Here is a 16,015-nt window from a genome sequence, read left to right as displayed (position 1 = left end):
GAAGAAAACAGCAGGCCAGGCAGCACCAGGGGAACAGGAAAGTTCACGTTTTGGGTCGGGTCCCTTCTTCAGAAGTGGGCTTCAGAAATTTCTGAAGAAGGGTCCCGACCCAAAACATCAGCTTTTCTGATGCTGCCTGGTCTCCTGGGTTCCTCCAGCTCTATACTGTGATGTTTTAAGCTCTGGCTGAAATGAATTCGTGACCAGCCACCTTACTCTAGCCATGGTGGAGGCCCTGTCAGGACTTACTTCAAGCAGGGAACTGATAACAATGACTTGTAGCTGTCAAGAGCATTTCTGAAGAAGGATCTAGGCTGGAGAGGTCAGCTTTCCAGCTCCTGTGATGCTGCTTGGCCTGCTGAGTTCATCCAGCTGTACACCTTGTTATCTCTATTGTAGCTGTCAATCCTTGATTCATTCATTACCGAGTAATGTTTGCATTGCCAGATGCACAGAGCTCAATGAGTTTTGAGAAGATTTGTAGCTCAGGTTGAGGTCCTGCATGTGAGTTTGCTCGCTGAGCTGGAAGGTTAGTTTTCAGACGTTTCGTCACCATTCTAGGTAACATCATCAGTGAGCCTCCGAAGAAGCGCTAGTGTTATGTCCCGCTTTCTATTTATCTGGTTAGGTTTCCTTGGGTCTAACCAGATAAATAGAAAGCGGGACATAACACCAGCACTTTGTCGGAGGCTCACTGATGATGTTACCTAGAATGGTGACGAAACATCTGAAAACTAACCTTCCAGCTCAGCGAGCAAACTCACATCCAGAACAGAGCTCAATGCTTAAGTGATTGAGATCCCAGGGACAGTTATAGAGTCATGCAGTGCAGAAACAGGCCCTTCAGCTCAACTTGTAAATGCTTGTCAAAACTTGATCAGCCAAGCATCTCAAATACACTAGAATCCACTCACTGCCTTGTCCATGTTGTGCTAGGATTATGGAATATTGAGTTTGGAGGTAACAAATGTATGAAAGAGAAAGAGCAGAAGAGCTGAGGCACAATCAGCGTTATCAAGGTGGATGCGGGAGGGGGCTTCTGGCTCAAGGATGTCACATTTGCAAACATTGTTAACAAAGAAAATTTCTTTCTCTGGCAGCATCTATAAACTAAAATTAGGTCATGGGATGGGAAGGACTTTACACAAAGGAACTCTCTTCCCTCAAATAGCTGTTGAAGCTATGTCAACTGCAAACATCAGAATTGGCCTTAATGGAGATATTTTGGTAAAGGAGCCATCACTGAGGATTATGAAACAAAGGAAGATCATTGTGGCTGCAGATCTTCAGCCTTAATCTTAGTTACAGTGGAATAGATCTGAGATACTAAAAGGCCTATTCCTGTTTATATGTCCACTGGCCTTTACCTTTACCCTAGTACATCTTTTAATCTTCCTTCTAAATATCTCATTGTATTTTAATAGTTTGCTGCAATTTGGAAGTGAACAATTTGAACATTACACTGCACGTCTCTTGTAGCCCATTAAGAAGCCAGCAGAGTTACAGCACTTGCTAGCACAATAAGTTTCACGTGTCAATAAATTTTTCAAGAGAATTTAAGAACTATGGTTAAACCATTTTCACCACGCCACGATTTATGTGCAGAATTTATGTGAAATGGATTATTGCTGAGTATGTTGAGACCATAGCTACTTGTTTGAGAGCAGAGTTGACCTTGACAGATGGTGATTTCTTCTCCCTGCTTGGGAAGATTTCTTATTCTGAAAATTATCTGTGTGAGTTTGCATCCCTTCGTGCTTTAAAAAATATCTGATTATTGATATTGAATTTCAGGTGCTTTCAGTGCCAGGACCTCTGTTGATATCAATCAGGATGATCAATTGTTATTACTTTTGAAGTGACGACACTTTTAATGTTTTAGTGATTGTAACATGCAACCATAAGCTTTATTGAAGCAACTTTATGCTGTTTATAAGGATGTTCTGATTCTAAAGCAATATTGAAGCGTACCTGTTGCTTATGACATCCAAGGACTGAGCTGTAGTTCAAAAAATCTTGGCTGCACCAGCGTTGAAGGAAGCTACATGAGTAGATAGAGATAAAGGAAATACTCATTGCAGTAGGAAAACTTAAACCTGAGCATTAGTTTAAGTTAAGTCACCAATTCAAGGCAGAAGGATGTAGTTGCAAACTCGTGAAAGGAAAGTTGAGCATGAATGACAGACCGGTGACGAGGACCATAGTTTAAATATGTATTTATGTATGCAAATAAGCAAGACTTATGTGGATTCTTTATGTATGAAAACATCCTAAGGTGCTTCATTGGGGCAATCATTCAATGTGACCGAAATCAATAGCTTTTTGGAGATTAATGATACCAAGGTGATGTGCAAGTGAGTAGTGTAAGGTGGCATGGTGGCTCAATGGTTAGCGATGCTGCCTCACAGGACCAGGGACCTGGGTTTAGTTCCAGCCTTAGGTGACTTTCTGTGTGGAGTTTGTACCTTCTCCCTCTGTCTATGTGGGTTTCCTCCGGGTGCTCTGATTTCTTCCCATAGCCTGAAGATGTGCAGGTGAGGTGGATTGGCCATTGCTGAATTGCCCATAGTGTCCATTGCTGTGTCGGCTAGATCGATTAGTTGTGGGAAATGCAAGGTTACGGAAATAGCGCAGGGAGATGGGTTTTTCGCTGGGATGTTCTTCACAAGGTTGGTGTGAATGTGATGGGCCAAATAGCCTGCTTCCACATTGTAGGGATTCTAGGATTCTGTAATCAGCCGTGATCTAATTGAATGGTGAATCAGACTCTGCAGGCTGAATGGCCTATTTCGTGTTTCATTGTTCCAACCAAGCAAGAATGACAACAGAGATAAGGAAGGAGATTTTGAGATGAGACAATTAAAATCTTGGTCGTGGAGATGGATTTTGGGAAGGGGCTTGGTGTTAATAGCATTTACTGAGGGATTTCACAGTCTGCTCCCTCGACTGTAAAAGGCCAGCATCTTGCCACATCAAAGGCAAAACCTGAAGATAGTAAAACAAACAAAACAAACCTGGAACCTGGAATGTGCAAACATGCTCAGGGGATGTTTATCGAGTTGGCAGGTTCTAGCTAACCCAGCGTATTTGCTTTTCAGTACAATGTTGTTCAAAGCCATAGGAAAGGAAAATCTGATGAAACATTTTTGTTTGGAGTAGAAGTGATTGAGGCACACAACAGAACTGATTGCTTCTTTCAGGCGTTTTAGGAACAAATTATACCTAACAACCCCCAAACAGCAAACTTAAAAACTGCGAAATGAAAATTGTGTGTTCTCCAGACCCTGCATGAACAGCTGCTAAATTATTTGCTGATTGATGTTTGTCAGAATGAGTTTTCCATGACTCTGTTGTAAAGTGTCTTTCTCTGAGACTAGAGAACAGCCGCTTGCAAGGCTGTGGAGTGCTGTCTATTTCACTGGGCAGGGTAAGGGCATGTGGGGAGGTTTGAAAGCTTGTGAGGAGGGTTAGATAGATGTCCCTTGTTTTAGACCATTCCAATGTAGTTTGTAATCAGCTTTCGTTGAGTAAAGTTTTTGTGTTGGGCTCTCACTTTCACTATGATGCAGCTGACCATCTATGTCTGTCACTGGGGGTCTATTTCCACATTGTACAGCCTGATTATATTGAATCATCAAGTCATACTGCATGGAAGGAGATCCTTCAGTCCAACTTGTCCATGCTGACTAAGTTTCCCAAACTGAACAAGCCCCATTTATCACTCAAAACTTTCCTATTCAAGTACTTTTCCGAATGTCTTTTGATGTTATAACTGCACCTGCATTGTCCACTTGCTCTGGCGGTTCATTCCATATACGAACACCCTCTTTGTGAGGCCTCCTCAGGTCCTTTTAAATCCTTCTCCTCTCACCTTAAGAATATTCCCCTTAGTTTTGAATTCCCCCACCCTAGGGAAAAGACCTTTGCTATTCATTTTATTTATGCCCCCCATGATTTTATAAACATATGAGATCATCTTCCAACCTCCTATGCTCCAGTGAGTAAAGTCCCAGCCTATCCAGCCTCACCTTGTAACTCAAATCCTCCAGCCCTGGCAACATCTTGGAAATCTTTTCTGAACATTCTCCAATTTAATAATATATTTCCTATAGCAGGGTGACCAGAACTGTACACAGTACTCCAAAAGTGACCTCACTAATGTCCTGTACAACCTCAACATGACATTCCAACTTCTATACTCAATGATCTGAACAATTAAGGCAGATGTGCTAAATACCTTCTTACCTATCCTGTCTGTCTCTGATGCAGCTTTCAAAGAGCTATGTAGCTGAACCCCAGGTCTTTCTATTCGACAACAGTACCAAGGGCCGCACCATAAACTCTGTCAGTACTGCCCTTGTTTGCTTTACCAAAATTCAGTACCTCACATTTATGCAAATTGAACTCCCAAAAGTCACACCGCAGCCCTTTGGCTTAATTAATCAAGATATTGTTGTAATTGTAGCTAACCTTTTTCACTGTTGGCCATTGATTTTGGTGTCATCTGCAAACTGACTGGATATGCCTCCTAAATCCTCATCCAGGTTGTTTATATAAATGACGAACAGCCGTGGACCCAGCAAAAATCCCTGTGGAACACTGCTGGCCACAGTCTGGTTTTCAGTCTGAACAACATCCCTCCGCTGCCACCCTTTTTCTCCTACCATCAAGCCAATTTTATATCCAATTGGCAAACTGTCCCTAAATCCCATATGATGTAACTTTACTAATATGTGGGGAAAAGACAGAAGATGAGCTGCCCAGAAGCCCCGCTCCCTTTTTGCTGAAATCTAAAGCGGAATGCCACTCCTTGCAGCCCGGATACAAGAGAATTAAAGCAGAAAACAAAAGTGATTTGATTCTGCAGTAGGGACAGAAAGAGGAAGAGGACAACTCCACTGTTGCACAGTATCTGCTGTCCAATAAAGATATCTGTTGAGTCAAGCTGATGAGCCTACAGGCTGTAAACAAGACATTTCACCCTTCTGGTTTTTGCTCCTAAACGGCGCCTTTTTCACTGAACCTCCCTGTCTTTCTAAACTTTTCTTTCTTGCGCATATCTAGCTTCCCCTTAAACGCCACTCCACTACTGATCTCAACCACTCCTGTGGTAGTAAGCAGCATGTATTGACCACTTTTGGATAAAGAAGCTGCCCAATGTATTAGAGATAATAGGAACTGCAGATGCTGGAGAATCTGAGATAACAAGGTGTAGAGCAGGATGAACACAGCAGGCCAAGCAGCATCGGAGGAGCAGGAAGGCTGATGTTTCGGACCTAGATCCTTCTCCAGCTCTGCACCTTGTAGAGCAGGATGAACACAGCAGGCCAAACAGCATCAGAGGAGCAGGAAGGCTGATGTTTCGGACCTAGATCCTTCTCCAGCTCTGCACCTTGTTATCTCAGTTTGCCCAATGTATTAGACTTGTTGAGTTGAGCTGCTTGAAGGAAGAAAAGTTGTTCCAATAGACAATATTGTATTATCTCTTGATGATGAGATTTGTTTTAAAGCATAAGGACTGTTCAAAGCATAGATAGTTTAGGAGATAGGGTAACTGAGCTGAGGAGAGGTCAGTTCAGCATTGCACAAGGAAGGTGAGACCATAGGAACATAATAAATAAAAACAGGAGTAAGCCATTTAGCCTCTTGAGACTGCTTTGCCATTCAATAGGATCGTGGCTGATCCAACATTCCTCACGTTCACTGTCCTGTCTATTCCCCATAACCCTACCCATGCTGATCAAGAACTTGTCTATCTCAGCCTTAAATACACAAGGATTTTGCCTCCACAACTCTGTGCAACAAGGAGTTCCACATCCCTCTGAGAGAAGAAACTCCTTCTCAGCTCAGTCTTAAATTTCCTCCTCTTTATTCTGAGACTGTGCCTTCTGTCCTTGACTGTCACATGCGGGGAAACTTCCTCTCAGCATTTTCCCTGTAAAACCACCAGGTGAATCCTTTATGACTGGTTCAGGAAGAAGAAAAAAGTGAGCTCCCTCGAGCATGGCTTCCCAAAATGTAGCTGGGGACTACAGGTAGGGGTTGCAAGATGAAACTTTGGGCTCATGAGCTGTGAGGAAGCAGTGGGTGCTGTGGAGCTGTGACTGAGTTACCATTGGTGCTCCACCAGACAGGCCCCTGCTCTCGCAAGCCACGTATATCCTCCAAACCCCACCAGCATCGCCCACTTCTTCTCTCTCAAGCATCCTGTCCTGCCCCCGCCACTCCCATTCCCAGGTCTCACTGAGGGGTGTGACCATTTTCAAGCCTCAGTACTGGGTCACAGTTGGAAAATGTTTGGGAAGCGATGCCTGAGTGTAAGCTAAACCATTGTCTCTGCAATGAGTTGTGTAGAAGAAATTTCCCAACTTCAAAACCAAAATAATGAGCCGTAATTCTTCTCTGAACTTGAGTGCGTGCAATCAGTCACAAATGAGTTAAATATACATTTCCTATTTAGTGAAGTCTCTGCTTTCTGTCTGTGCCCGCCCACCCACCCCTCACACTCTCTCGCTCTCTCTCTCGCTCTCTCTCTCGCTCTCTCTCTCGCTCTCTCTGTCTGTCTCTCTCTCTCTCACACACACACACACACACACACACACACGATCCTGTTATTAAAATGCGTGCCATTGTTAATGTGAATGATATGGAAAAGCCTTTGCATTTTTTTGGCTACAGTCCTGTAGAAATATCAAATGGCAAGGCTGAAAGTTAGTCGAGGTGTCCTAGGATTCTGCAGTGCTGATGTAATCACTGTGATGTAGGGGGCTGTCTCTACATCTGTTGCTCAGTCTCTGTGCTTTGGGCTTGAGCCACAAAGTTAATTTCTTTCACTTTGGAGGAACAGTCTTAGTAATAGTCAGAACAGATCGCTGAATTGTTAAGATACAGAAGGAGGACATTTGGCCCATCCTGTCTGGGACTAGCTGCAGTGATTCTGCAAAGAAAACACCTGAGGTGAGAGTCTTTTTTATTTACAGGTGCCGACATGAATGTGAAAGTACCTTCTGAGGTGCTGTAGTTTTGATTTTGTAATGCAGCAGTGTTCAGTCTTTTTAGATATAATGGTCTCATTCTAGCCTTTTGACATCTCATAGATGTACAACGGAAGTATATTTGTCCCACCATGCAAAAGATTAGAGTGTGCCAATGGAAATTACTAAGCAACAACAGAAGTCTAGTTGAGGGTTCCCTGCGTCGTTTGCTCAACCTGCTCCCTTTCCAAGGTCTGGACATAATTTATAATAAGAGGCACAATTATTTGCACGGTCACTGCACTGTTGGCACCATTTTGGAGAGTTGTTTTAAAAAGCCATTAGTGACTTGTTGGAAAATAGTTTTTACTTAATGTGTTATCTCCTAGATATAAAGTGGAATAACACATGACCACTATTCGGATGTCAGCTGGGTTCCTTCACTGCAGACTTCCAAGAACTTACTGGGAAATAGAAATAACTGCACAGAGGCCGGTGTCCTATCACTATTTATTTAGGTGTGTGTGCACACAGTACGCTGGCTGTGATCAGCCAGCTCGAAGCCTATCCCCTGAACTGAGGAGATTCTAAATCTCCTGTTTATATCTGTCAGCCAAGTTCCCTCATTGGCCCAGATTCACAACCTCAATCGAGGATCTCATAGTCAAGAAGATCCACCTGGTTCCAATCACTACATAAATGTTGTTTAGATAGTGAGACAGTGCAGGGAAAGTCTCTATCATTGTCTGTGATTCTTAGTCTGTGCTTGGGTTCCTGCAGTGATGGGTCGCAAAACTCACCACGGTGATGTGCTGTTGATGACTATCTTGGCTAACTTCCAGTCATCTGAGCTGAGACAGCTCCTGGGACGTTTTCCTGGAGCTCACTTTGCAAACATGAGTTACTTGAAGGGAAACACTGCTCTTGCTGAAGAATAAACTTATTTAGGCACTGGAGCATTAATACAAGTTAGCAAATACAAAATGGAAATAATACAGAATTTTTGAGAACACTGCTTGGACCATGAGGTTTGCCCAGACCCACACAGGCCTTTGACTTTATGAATCTCTTGGTATATCCACCATTTGAAAATTTTCTAAAACACGCGAAGGTTTGAGCTCAGTGGTGCATAGATAGATGGGGGTGTGTTGCTAATTCTTTCAAGCATTTTTATTTCAATGTACGGTTACTGAGTTTGCGGGAGCCACTTGTACATAGCTTTGGAAGGTGAGTGGGTAAATGCACTCTTTGTGTGCACATGTGGTCCAACTGGGATGGCAGGTAGAGGAGCCCCCAAGCTACCCCACCCAACTAATGTCATCTCCATGTCTGCTTCCAACATTACAACCGGTGATTACCTGTTCTGAAGATTCTTCTTTTTCAGTTAACCTATTTTCTCCCGTCAACCCGTTCAGAGATCTTACTACACAGCTCTGGAGCAGGTAGAATTTGAACCAGGACTCTTGGTCCAGAGGTAGGAACACTACCACTGCACTACAAGAGAGCCCCTGTTCTGAGGATACTAACCAACTAAGTGAGTAAGCAGCAGGTGCTCTGAACAAAGAACATTAGATCTAATGAAACTGACTCATTAATTCCCACATCAGAAATGTAGAGAATGAAATCATTTTACTTGGTACAGCATCTTTGCTTTCATCTCGTCCGTTGTCAAGAAAAAGAGAAAGACATGTATTTCATTCGTGTCCATCATAACCTTGTGGTGCACCAACATGTTTCACAGCTAGTGAAGAGTTCCTGAAGTGCTGCAATTGTAATGTAGGAAATGCAGCAGGCAAATTTGCCACAGCAAACCCGCAAAAACAGCATTACGATAATAACTGTTACTTGTCATCTATTTTTATCATGTGATGGAAGGATAAACATAGACCAGGACACTGGGGAGAACTCCTGTCTGCGTGGGTTTCTGCCGGGTGCTCCAGTTTCCTCCCACAGCCCAAAGATGTGCAGGTTAGGTGTACTGGCCATGCTAAATTGCCCCATAGTGTTTAGCGATGTGTAGCTTAGGTGGGTTATAGGGGGATGGGTCTGGGTGGGATGCTCCAAGTGTCGGTGCGGACTTGTTGGGCCGAAGGGCCTGTTTCCACACTGTAGGGATTCTATGGTTCTATGATATACTCTTAGACATAGTGCAAAGGGTTCTTCTACATCCACGTAGAGCACATGGGGCCTTGCTTTAACATCTCATCTGAAAAGTGGCTTCTCCAAGAGTGCGCTATATCCTTCGAACTGCATTGAAGTGTTAGCCTTGAATTTTATGCTCAGTCCACTGGGAAGAAAGATACCCCAACACCAGCATCCTTGATCAAGCCAATGTCCCCAGAATCAAGGCACCAACCACCCATGATCGGCTACGATGGACTGGATACATCATCTGCATGACCAGACTTCCCGTGCAGGTGCTTTACTCGCAGCTTTGAAACAGCAAGCCCCAAGTGAATAGGGGAAGCTCCTCAGTGATACCCTCAAGGCCTCACTTGTGAAGTTCGACATTCCCACAGACACCTGGGAATCACTGACCCAAGACAGTCCAAAATGGAGGAGGAGCATCCAGAAAGGCATCAAGCACTTTGGAAAAACTGGAAGCCAAATGAAAACATCAAAAGGAGCGCACTGCCACACCAATGTCCCATCCACCCCTTCCCATGACCACCTTCTTCCCCTAGTGTAACGGAGCCTGTGGAAGCTGCATTGGTCAACCTACGGACTCACCCTGCAAATTAAACTCCCAACAGGCACGCCGCAGCCCTTTGGCCTAATAAATCAAGATATTGTTGTAATTGTAGCTAACCTTTTTCACTGTTGACCTCTGATTTTGGTGTCATCTGCAAACTGACTGGATATGCCTCCTAAATTCTCACCCAGGTTGTTTACATAAATGATGAACAGCCGTGGACCCAGCAAAAATCCCTGTGGAACATTGCTGGCCACAGTCTGGTTTTCAGTCTGAACAACATGCCTCCACTGCCACCCTTTGTCTCCTATCATCAAGCCAATTTTATATCCAATTGGCAAACTGTCCCTAAATCCCATATGATGTAACTTTACTAATATTTGGGAAAAAGACACAGCATGAGCTGCCCAGAAGCCCCGCTCCCTTTTTGCTGAAATCTAAAGCGAATGCCGCGCCTTGCAGTGTGAAGCTGGATGAACCCAGCAGGCCAAGCAGCATCTCAGGAGCACAAAAGCTGACGTTTTGGGCCTAGACACTTCTGATGAAGGGTCTAGGCCCGAAACGTCAGCTTTTGTGCTCCTGAGATGCTGCTTGGTCTGCTGTGTTCATCCAGCTTCACACTTCATTGTCTTGGATTCTCCAGCATCTGCTGTTCCCATTATCTCTGCCACTCCTTGCAGCCTAGATACAAGAGAATTAAAGCAGAAAACAAAAGTGATTTGATTCTACAGTAGGGACAGAAAGAGGAAGAGGACAACTTCAATGTTGCACAGTATCTGCTGTCCAATAAAGATATCTGTTGAGTCAAGCTGATGAGCCTACAGGCTGTAAACAAGCCATTTCATCCTTCTGGTTTATGCTCCTAAAACAGTGCCTTTTTCACCGAACCTCCCCGTCTTTCTAAACTTTTCTTTCTTGCGCATATCTAGCTTCCCCGTAAATGCCACTCTACTACTGATCTCAACCACTCCTGTGGTAGTAAGCAGCATGTATTGACCACTTTTGGGTAAAGAAGCTGCCCAATGTATTAGAGATAGTAGGAACTGCAGATGCTGGAGAATCTGAGATAACAAGGTGTAGAGCTGGATGAACACAGCGGCCAAGCAGCATCAGAGGAGCAGGAAGGCTAATGTTTCGGGAAACAATACCCTGAGTATGGAAGAGAGTCATCCTCATCTGCAAGGGACCGCCAATAAACGAACAAGCTCAAGTCTTAAGTGGCATTTGTATGTTTTGAAGGTAAGTATAGAGTTTGAGACCATTTAACTTAATCTCCAGCAGAAACGTCCGATGGCTTTCCTGTTGACTGTTTAATCACTGGAGCTTTTGCTTCCACTCCCCATGCTTGCTCTTGTGGTTGTTATTGTGGGTGGGTCATGAACTAAGACCACTGTTTTCAAACTAGGGCTAAGAAGAAGACAATTTTTTAAGACAGTGGATAGATTTTTGTTAGGCAGGAGTATCAAGGATATTTCGGGCTAAATGGGAATGTGGAATTCAAAACACATAGTTCAGCCATGAGCTCAAGGAGCTAAATAGTCTGCTTCTCCTCTTTCATGAGTTCATGAGTTCTTATGTCTGACAGCCATTCTCAATTGTTATTGCTTTGATAGCAGGGCTAAATGTTCCTCCTTGCTTTGTATTCATGGTTTGACTTCCATTAACCTCAGTATGAAGGTCCTCTCTCTTTTTTATCCTAAAATGATCAAATGCTTCATGTCTTGCTTTATACTTCAGCACAAGGGGTCTCAATGCAGTTTCTCAGCCACCCTGGACATCTGTTGGCATACAATATTTTCTTTCCTGTTTTCACAATCGTGGTTCCATTTTTCATCTAGCTGACTTCCACAAGGTGTGATGAATTGGGAGGGAAGCACTATTTCGGCTGCAGCATTGATAGACACAGATTTACTGGGAGCAGCACTGGCATGTCTGGTCAGTGGCCGGAACTCTGAATTGGTTTAGGAGACCGACCAAGGCTAGGGATGGGTCTTGGTCCATTCACAGTTCTGGTATTTGCAAAAAATTGCTTTCCATATGGGCACCAGCTTCCAGTAGAATCAGTGCGTGAAGTTGTTGTCTATTTGGATCAGTACACCAGGCATGAATGTGTTCATTCATCAACCTGGCACTTTGTTGCCGAAACCTAAGGTCTAGACAAGTGATTCCTTTTACAGGGGGAAAAAAAGAAAGAGGATACTTTGTGAATCCCTGTTCTTCACAGAAGCTTTAATTAAAACAAAACTTTCAGTCGTTCAGGCGAACATTAAAGATTCCGTGTGCTATTGAAAGAAGTGTGGAGAATTCTCTTACATCTCGGGCCAGAATTCTGTCTTCAATAGACACTAAAAAAATTGATTGTCTGCAAGATGTTTACAGGATCTTGTGATGCATAAAATGTCTATTATGGTCCCGACCTAGCGCTTAAAGCTCTCTCTTTGAACAAGCTCTCAAACACCTGTCTTCATATCACCTTATCTGGCTGGATGTCAAATCTTTGTTAACCATTTCTTGATGTGCTTGGAACAGTTTACTACAAGAGTGGTGGTACCTAACGAAGTTTTTTCCATTCAGTCATGGGATGTGGACATTACTGGCTGGATCAGCATTTGTTACACATTTTTAGTTGCCCTTGAGAAGGTGATGGCAAGCTGCCTTCTTGAGCGCTTAATTCCATTTGTTGTTGTATGTTGCTCAATGCAAAAGTCAGTGCTCTTTAAGGTAATTCCTCTGCGTGCAGAGTACTTTGAGAGATCTCACCGCGAATGGAATAGTGATAAGCATCTGTATAAATACAATTGCTTCCCAAGCTACAACTTGGATTTTATTTTGAAGTGATGGAACTATCCCTAAATGCCTTGCACATAATTTTTATTTATCCTTATTGGGGAAAGCTTAAAACTCCCAGAGCTTCATTTGGATTTGAGGTCTGAAAAAATGATGGTTTGAGTGCATTGACTGAATTCAAGAGTGGAGATGAATTCACAAACTTCTCAAAGATGAGTGGATGGACATTGAAATTGGATGAAGTTTGACACCATTATAGCCAGCTGAAAGCTTTTGTTTGGGATTCACTTGAGAGGATTTTACAGTCACAAAAGCCTCTATTGCCAGGGAACCAACTTATGATATCAGCTGTGTTTCTTCCTAAATAATATTTCTGTCGCATACTTTGAGGGAGGGCTGTTTGTGACATAGAAGAAATTAATGTCACTGCATAATTCCAGTAGACTATTTAAGATAAACATGATATTGTCTTGAATGATGAGACGTAGGAACTTGCTGTCATAGTGAGTGAGCTGACTATCATAGATCAGTGGAGGGGAAGCTGAATATAAAGTGCGGGAAATAAAGAATAGAGGGTAATATTGAAGTGGTTATATGAAGAATGGTAAGAGGAAGTGGAAGTGGAACATAAATACTGACACTGCAGCTGAAACTGATATGTCATAAAAGTATAATAGAAATAACGTTATGTATTTGAAGAACTTCTGTTTTCTAATTCTCTGTATTTATGTAAAACCTATCTCACTGACCAGGCTCTTGGCCTAATATCTCCTGTGTGGCTTAATGAAAAATACACTGTTTGTAAGACACTTTGGAGCTTTTCAGTGTATGTGAAGGCACTATATAAATGCAAGATTTTGACTCCCTGCTGTCTACTTCAATTAGCATCTGTGGAGTTGTGCAATCCATTGGACGGTGAGCAGTTTCAAAGAACAAGATCAAGTGTTTATTTTCTCTCTTGCTGGGGTAATTCAAGAAGAAATTGGGAGAAAGAAAATGAGAGGGACTTGGAACTCCAAGATAAAAGGGAGATTAGGTTCTCTTCAGCTGATTTCTGCTTTCTCAGGAGTTGGGTTGCCGTGAAAGCAGCAGTCATCATCATTTCCTTTTATCCTCCTTTCCCCCCCACCCCACCCAAAAACAATCTAATGAACAAACAAAAAGCAAAACCTCTGTGGTTTTACAGACATTACTGCAGGTTCCACCCCTGGGTAAAATTCACAGTGAATAAAGCAGGGATGGTCTGTGCCAGAACGGGTTAGAGTAATGACAAACACATGGGCTGTTCCACTCTGAACGAGACATTTGTAGCTGAACTGATGTGGCTTGCTTTCTTTCCTTCCAGATGACTTGGTGTGACTGCACTGCACAAGTCTGTAAAATGTTGGGACTGCGCTGACTAACACAGACTTAAAGTATGCGGACAGATGTAGCTGTTTGGGTAAGCTTCTCGCTTAAAGTGTTTTTTGAAGAAACAAAGTAACGACTGTGTTGTTCATTTCAGCCGAAATGAGGAGAGTGCCTTTGTTATGATAAATTTTTCTTGGTAACCCTAGTTTTGAGACTGCAGCGATATTTCTTTTAGGATTAGTTATGACCTCGAGGCAAGGCAGTGGAAGAGGTGGAAACCAGATGTAATGATTAAGGGAATGAGAAATAAAAGGATATGTGGGTTCAAATAATTAAATTATCTAGGGAGAGTCACACATGCTCTGCATACCATATCCCAGTTGTTTACTACTACTGATTCGTTCAGTATTAAGGAATCTTTGTTGTCAAATTTAACTTTTTAGATATATCGATAATTGTTATCTTTTTACCGAATAGAGTTACCGTCCATCATGACCCAAGGTATATTGTTTGAAAAGTAATGAGTGTGTGAGATCCTGTGCACATATGGGACAAGAGCCAACTTTTTCCTTCTTCAATATTCTGCTCTTGTGACATTGACAAGCTACTCGCAGTAACTTGTGTCTTAGAACTGTGCTGCTCACAAGGCAAACACGTTCAAGTTAGTCACTTGTATAATGCTTTATTAATCAAGGTGCTCAGAGGGTGCACATGAGATGATGAAGTCCACAATTCCAGTTTCTTCAACATTTGTCTGGAACCCCCTCCCACTTGCCTTCACCTGTAAATTAACTCAGTGACTATGACAGTAAAAAATTGCACACAGTGCATCGAAAGGGGTGGACTCATTCTTACAAGGCAGCAAGTGAAAGTAATGCTGCATGGATATAAAGGGTAGACTTGAGCATTGATCGTTCTTTCAGGAATTAAGTATCATATTCTAATAAATGACTTCTTCCCCAAGTCTGCCAAAACTCCAACATTATTCATCTTTTAAATTAATTTATTAGCTGAGATAAGAGACTTAGTCTGATAGCTCCTGCCTGTTAATGAGAGTAAGCGGCATTGTGATTGCCGGCAGGGTTAGATTGTGCTAGGCGATACAGTGTGGAGCTGGAAAACCATAGCAGGCCGACTCTCCTGCTGCTCCGATTCTGCCTGACCTGCTGTGTTCCTCCAGCTCCATACTATATCAATTCTGACTCCAGCATCTGCAGTTCTCTTATATTGTACCAGTGTTGAATTTGATTTCAGACTATTTCCATCACTGCTATTTCATTACATTCATAGTCCTGATGAAGGGTCCCAACCTGAAATATCAACTTTCCTATTCCTCTGATGCTGCCTGACCTGCTGTGTTCCTCGAGCTCCACACTGTGTTGACTCTGACTCCACCATCTGTCGTTCTTGCTCTCCCTGTAGCTCCTTATTTCTTTGCTTACGTGTTTTTTAATGAGTTGATGCCAATTTGATCTTTTGATTGGTGACTGTATGTTGTAACTAGCATCTCACAACCCTCTGATGTCGCTGCATTCTTCCAAATCTTATTTGCTCCATCTTGGTGGTCACACCTACAGTTGCAGAATACTCAAGAAGAAGAAAGTTGGCCTTGTCCCATATGTGCACAGGATCTCACGCACTCACAACTTTTCAAACAATGTACCTTGGGTCATGATGGACAGGAACTCTCTCTATTCCGACACAAAGATAACAATTATTGATATATCTAAAAAGTTAAATTTGACAACAAAGATTTATTAATACTGAATGAACCGGTAGTAGTAAACAATTGGGATATGGTATGCAGAATATGTGTGACTCTCCCAAATTAATTTTTTAATTATTTGAGCCCACACGACCTTTTATTCTCTTCCTACCTCTCTACTTAGGTTTAAGACATTACTTTAAACCTTTTTTTTGCTACCTTGACCGCCAGTTCTGTCACATCATTTCTATCAGTTGTGATCATGTTAATGATGGAGTGGATTGAAGGGCTGAATAGCCTGTTTCCACTCTTGGGCCTGTGTGCTAACGTTCTTATGCTGATGTGGCTCGATGCCAAATATTGCTTGACGTACCTTTGGATGTTTTACCATGTTAGAGGTGCTGTATGAATGCAAGTTGTTACATTTAATGTGTGGTTTCTGGTGTTTAACTATTGGTCCCAGTTTAGTGGAGCACAGCAACCCCCCGATTCCAATTCATTTATTGT

The 16,015-nt window shown here is 42.7% G+C and overlaps 1 protein-coding gene across 2 annotated transcripts in view; it reads left to right on the top strand.

Annotated features, from left to right (window-relative positions):
• csgalnact2 (chondroitin sulfate N-acetylgalactosaminyltransferase 2) overlaps positions 1 to 16,015 on the top strand; it is a 64,290-nt gene that overhangs the window by 7,845 nt on the left and 40,430 nt on the right. For both annotated transcript variants that reach the window (XM_059640276.1, XM_048563762.2), the window contains exon 2: positions 13,799 to 13,894. The gene's annotated coding sequence lies outside the window, so the exon portion shown is untranslated. The remainder of the gene's footprint in view (positions 1 to 13,798; positions 13,895 to 16,015) is intronic.

This window comes from Stegostoma tigrinum, chromosome 37 (assembly GCF_030684315.1).
Source record: "Stegostoma tigrinum isolate sSteTig4 chromosome 37, sSteTig4.hap1, whole genome shotgun sequence".
NCBI classification, from domain to species: Eukaryota; Metazoa; Chordata; class Chondrichthyes; order Orectolobiformes; family Stegostomatidae; genus Stegostoma; species Stegostoma tigrinum.
This window is presented reverse-complemented; position numbering and strand designations above follow the sequence as displayed.